This window comes from Chlorocebus sabaeus, chromosome 18 (genome assembly GCF_047675955.1).
Source record: "Chlorocebus sabaeus isolate Y175 chromosome 18, mChlSab1.0.hap1, whole genome shotgun sequence".
NCBI lineage: Eukaryota > Metazoa > Chordata > Mammalia > Primates > Cercopithecidae > Chlorocebus > Chlorocebus sabaeus.
The window spans coordinates 24,301,049-24,307,286 of record NC_132921.1 but is presented as its reverse complement, the minus strand read 5'-3'; the positions used below and the strand labels follow the sequence as shown (position 1 = coordinate 24,307,286).

General features: G+C 36.6%; 1 long non-coding RNA gene across 1 annotated transcript; it reads left to right on the top strand.

Moving 5' to 3' along the window:
• The first annotated feature begins 2,521 nt into the window (after positions 1 to 2,521).
• LOC140709047 (uncharacterized) lies at positions 2,522 to 5,986 on the top strand. The gene is made up of 3 exons (XR_012089383.1): positions 2,522 to 2,839; positions 4,432 to 4,479; positions 5,899 to 5,986. It is a non-coding gene; the product is annotated as an uncharacterized lncRNA (long non-coding RNA).
• Positions 5,987 to 6,238: the final 252 nt, after the last annotated feature.

Genomic DNA, 6,238 nt, shown 5'->3' with positions numbered 1-6,238 from the left:
TGCCGTATGGATGCAAGTTTTAAAAGGTTTATCACCATGCTTATGCTGCTTACTAATAATTCATTGCTGACCATACCTTCGCAGTGTCTCTCTACCTGGTGAGCCGTTTCAGGAGGATGAGTTGAAACAATAATGGGAGATGTAGGGCAGTTAATCTTGAAGACTGCGAATGGAAGCTCGCTAAATTATTGTGTATTTCTGTCAACATTTTATAAACTTGTTGTCCAGCTTTCCTCCTTAGTGCAAAAAAATGCTGAACTGTGAAAACTGTTTAGTAGCACTCCTTTGGGTCTGGATAGAGCTGTGGATTCCAATACAAATATGAATGGATTAAATGCATACTAACTACCCAAAGTGGGAAACTATAATGAGGGGAAGGGCAAATTCTAGCTCTTTAGAATTTCTGCCTGCTCATCAGAACCAGGCCTCCGCTCCGGCTGAGCAGTACAACAGGGGCAGGAGAGGACCCTCACTTCCCCAGGTGTACAGCATCCCAGCCTGTGACCTCTGTCACATCCTGCCTTCCTTTCGGTATTTATTTTGATTTATGAAATCTTCCAGTGCCCCAAATCTTTGTGCAGAGGTGGTTTCCCCAGCCACAAAGCATATCACAATTAATGCAAAATCAAGGGAGTTAATGTTGGTAAAAGTAGAACTTATTTTCTCCAGCACTGTCGCCTCTCAGTGGCCCCCTTCCTCACAAACATGAATACATTTTAACTAAACAAAACTGACACATCAGCAGATGTCGGGGCTTCCAGCAAATGGGCTGTGGTTCTCTCTCTGGTCTGTGCCAGAAGGGGAAAAATCAGGACCAAATTTTCTGAATAGTTAGGCTGGATTAAAAATTACTACAGAGTTGTACTAACTTATACACTTATGGCATGTATTTACACATTTATTACTTTAAAAATAAACTGATGAGAAGAATTCCATCCAAGAACAGGAAAGATGAGATTTTTTTTTAAGGCTCTTCCAAGGTTTGAAAATCCTCTAGAATCACTTGGGGGTAGAGATTAAAAGACTTGGGAATCCCCTAATTTACTTGTTCTTTACCCAGATGTCTGTTCTTTACAATGATTAAGTTACTAACCTTTATTCATCAGTAATAATTGAATTTTACACCAATTATTACCAAATGAACTGCTCTGCTGCAAATTGAAATAGTCTTTTTTGCAAATTATCTCCCATGATTTACATTAATCCTATAGGGAAGGCAGAAAAAAAATTGTATGGAGATGGATGGTTTGAATTTAATGTAAATGAATAAAATTGCGTGATAGCTTCTGGTTCTGCCAATGAATTTAACAGATACCTTTTCGACTCTGGCATTCATTTAAAAATCTGAGTGACAAGTCCAAATGTAAATCTTCAAAAGCCTTAGAGGTTAGACCACGGCACACTCTATTCTAAGAAAAGATAGAGAAGTGGACATTTTACATAAGGTCATTTTAATTTCACTATCCAGAAAAATCTGTGATTTACAGGGTCAAATACCTCTATGGAACACCCGTTTTGCAGCTCTTCCAGAAACTCATTCACTCACTTTTCCAGCTGATGTGGATCTAAGCTTAGGTCCTATTTCTTCCAAAAAGACTTCCCCAAAGCACTTGCCCTCTGACCTTTCTGCCTAATTTCTGCCTGTCTTTTAATGTTTTTCTCATGTTCCAGCAGCTCCTGAAATCTTTCCTTATTACTCAAGCTTGTGGTTTCCGAAACACCAGTGATGACAGAAATCACCTGGGAAATGCAGACTCCCAGGCCCCTTCTCTTGAGATTCTGAATTAATAAATCTGGGGTTGGGGTCCCCCGGAAATCTGAAGGAAAGTTCTAGAAACACACTAAGGGAGGGATGGGTCATCTCCTCTGAATACTTAAGCAATTGTAACATACACCATGCATTTCTGTCCACGATTTTTATTGCTATGTATTATTATATAATTATTTTATTTATATCTCCCCTGGGGAATTACAAATAGCTTGAATGTGGAGAACACTTTATTTCAAACATTTCTACTCCACCTTATCCTCCTAGGAAAACAAGAATACCTTGTAAATTATTGATAAGAAATCATCAAATTTAATTTTGAGAACGGCTGCAGGGAGTCAACAGGGGACATGAGGGAAGCAGAAGGAGAAAGAAGAAAAGGAAGCATTTTCTGCCTTTTGAAGGTAAGATATTTATCACATGGTTCTCATAAGACTAAAGACATTTATTGATTTTTTTTTCTGATGACCACATCAGAGATTACAATTTGCAGAAATTTCAGAAAACATGGAAAAGCACAACTTTTTTAAAAAAAAGAGTCACCAGTATAACCAACAAGAAATAACCGTTATTCATATTTTGGTGTCTCTCTAATAAATCTAGTTCTCTAACTTGCAAATTGCAATTTGCTTCGTGGGAAAAGTCCCATGCAGAGTTAGTGAATTTGACCTTTGCCCATGATGGGGGCAGTCAGAGAACGTTATCTCATTTGTGCATTTAGAGCTTACAGTGTTAGGACCCACAAGTCTGGTTCTAAAATAAAGCCCTGGAAAACAAACAAGAGCAATGTTATTGTCTGAATGTTTCTGTCCCCCCAAAATTTAGATGATGAAACCCAATCACCAATGTGATGGTATTAGGATGGAGCTTTTTGGAGGTGATTAGCTCATAGTGGCAGAGCACCCATGAATGGGATGAGGGCCCTTATAAAAGAGGATCAGACAGATTCCTTATCTCTTCTACCACAAGAGGACACAGCTAGAAGGTGCCATCTGTGAACCAGAAAGACAGCCCTCATCAGACACTGAGTCTGCTGGCATCTTCAACTTGGACTTCGCAGTCTCCAGAACTGTGAGAAATCGATTTCTGTTGGTTTCTGTTTATAAATCACCCAGTTTATGGTATTTTGTTATAGCATCCTAAACAGACTCAGACAAACAACAAATAAATTGTTGCTAAAACCAAAAGGAGTAAGAGAATATTCAAAGCCAAAGCAGTTATTGAGTCCTGCCACTTGAGAAGACAACAATGGGCAACCAATTAAATAGCCAGCATGTAGGAATAGTTTGAAAAACTGCTCAGAATGAGGTAACAGGGGTGAAGGTTGGTATGAAAAGCAGGCACATGGGAAACAGGATTAGTTCATACATTAACTTGAGGATGGATTGAAGAGGATTTAAAACTTAAGGGGAAAATAACATCAGAATTCAAATTTCAAAAGTACCCACTATGAGAAAGCTGAAAAAGTGTCCATGGTCATAAAATATTTTTTTTATATAAAGAGATGGAAGGGAAATTTTTAATCATAGAGATGTTGATAATAAATTGAACTGCTCAGCACTTACATATATATTTGATATTGGATACACTCAACTACATTTTAAAGACAGTACCCATCCTTCCTCCTTCATTCTTAATATTACAGCTTCACAGATTCCCCTAGAGGAACATTATTTCATCAATAATATGCTTGCTTTTAATATGAAGCTTATAATGTCTTTGTAATTAAAATATGCTGAGAAGTTGCCAAAGTCTCTGATTAGTATGTGTATGTATGTGTGTTTATTTTTAAAATACATTTAGTCATAGTTCAAATATTAGTTCTTTTTGAAGTTCTCTTTGAACTTGTGGGTCAGAGGGGAAAATCATAGATTCATCTACTAATCAGTGTGTCTCCCTGAATATCAGAGAATATTTTGAAATCTAAATCTGCACATAAATAAAGGTTTTAACTGTGTGAAAAAGCTGAAGGTATACAAAAAAAGAAAAACATAGCTAAATATTTTGTCTAGTACTTGTAGTGCTAAAACGTTGTGGTCATTATTTTCTTCATTCTTAAACATTTCAGAGTTCACTGAAATTTTTAAAAGTTTAAGGCAGTGTTTCTCAGATTATTTTAGGTTACTAGTCACAAAAGATTCTTCAGTAAAAAGGACTCTGAGTTCAAATAAAACTAAGGAAGTTCTCCCTCCTATCAGTCACTGAGTTATTCACTTGGAACTTTCCAAATCACATTAGTACATTAAAGTCTCTGTTAAGTCCTATAACAAAGACATGTGCTTGCTTCGTCTTATTCCTTGATTCTCTCAAAGAATTATCCTTTTGGATACATATTTTGACTATCATTCTGGGTGTTCTTTTTAGGAAACATCAGAGATGATATCCTAAATATGTAACAACAAATATAGCAGGGAATTGATCACTTAGAAGGGACACTGGCTGTAAGCAACCTGCATCACCATATAACTGCATCCTGGCTGCATATTAGAGCTGATCATTCCCATTAAGAATGCCGTGAAACTGTTAATTTAATTCATTAGGGGATACACTAGCCAAAAAGACTCTAAAATTAGATTTTTCCAATATTACATATTAAATTTTGCCTCTACACTAAATAAAAACAAGGGCAATATTGATTTAATTTTTTTTTTTTGTATTTATAGTACTTATGGAACTTCAAAGGCTATATAGATGGATCCTGGTTTAAAATGGTAGGTTAAAACTCTATTAGATAATCTGTTACCTTTGATATGCAAGGATATGATTATTCATACAAATAAAGAGACATAACAAAATAAGCTTCAATGACTAGCTACCATGGAAGAAAGCAGGAGATTCTGGAGAGTGAAACAGAGGTTGGGCATAGTTCAGCTCCAAACTCTGTCCTCACCTTTTAGAGACTACGTTAGTGACTCCACAAATCCTTAGTAGGGTCTCTAACATCCACCATTCTGGAGAGAAACACACAGAATAGTTACCTGCAATTTTCATTCTTCTGACCCGGTGGTGGAACAAGCCTGTAGGAAGAAATGGAAAAAAGTGTCATGGGTCTGACTCTCAGATGAAGTGAAGGCTTCAGGGTTACATAAGGAATTGCAAGAGCAAGCTTCCCCCTAACAGTAATGGTGCATGCCCCCTAGATATGTAGATAAAATCCTGATAAAGAATAATATCTCCACTTGGTTGAAGAATACAAAATTTCAGTTAGGAGGAATAATTTCAAGAGCACTATTGTACAACATGGTGATTATAGTTAAAAACAATGTACTAAGTACTTGAAAATTGCTGAGAATAGACTTTAAATGTTCTCACCACAAATAAATATGTGAGGTAATGCATATGTTAATTAACTTGATTTAGTCATTCAACAGCATATGTGTATATATTTCAAAGCATCACATTGTACATCATAAATATATACAATTTTTACATGTCAATTTAAAAAAATAATATTTTTAAGTTAAGAAAAGGAATAGTATCTCTGACAGAGCACAGCTCAGTTATTCTAACAAGGACATCTTTTGCATCAGCTAAAGATTCTAACTTTGCTATCTGTATTCGTCCATTTTCATACTTCTGTGAAGAAATATCTGAGACCGGGCAATTTATAAAGAAAACGAGGCTGAATGGCCTGACAGTTCCACATGGCTTGGGAGGCCTCACAATCATGGTGGAAGGTGAAGGAAGAGCAAAGGCACGTTTTACATGGCTGCAGGCAAGAGGACATGTGCAGGGGAACTGCCCTTTATAAAACCATCAGATCTTATGACACTTATTCACTATCATGAGAACAGCATGGGAAAAACCCACCCCCATGATTCAATTACCTCCTGCCGGGTCCATCCCACAGCATGTGGGAATTATGGAAGCTACAATTCAAGATGAGATTTGGGTGGGGACACCACCAAACCATATCACTATCCCTCAGACTGCTAAGAAGTCAATAGAGCAGAGTATTGATTAGGAATTACCTTCAACTATAGGCAACAGAGGCCTGATTACAGTGGCTTAAAAATCAAAAGCTTTATATTTTACATGGAAGAATTCCAAAGGCAGGTAATCCAGGGTTAGGATAGTAAAACCATAAATTTATAATGCACTCAAGTTTCTTCTTTCTTTTCTGTCATCAGTAGCATGTGACTTTTATTCTCAAAGTTGCAGTATGGTTGCTGAAGATCCAGCCATCACATGTACACTCCAGGAAGGAAGAAGATAAAGAGCAAGAAAAAAAAATTTCTCATATTTAAGTTGTATCTTTTAATAAAATTTTCCAGAAGCCTTATTTAATTACTTGCAAATGTATCTCAGTGATGACTAGTAGCTAAAAATCAAGCTGGGAAATATAATTGTATCTATCAGAGCACATTGTTCCATGGGGAAAAAAAAAAATCAATGGCCCCTTATTAAGGAAAAGGAGGATAGATAGAAGTAGACAACTAGTAATGTTTACTACAAATTGTAAGTAGCCAG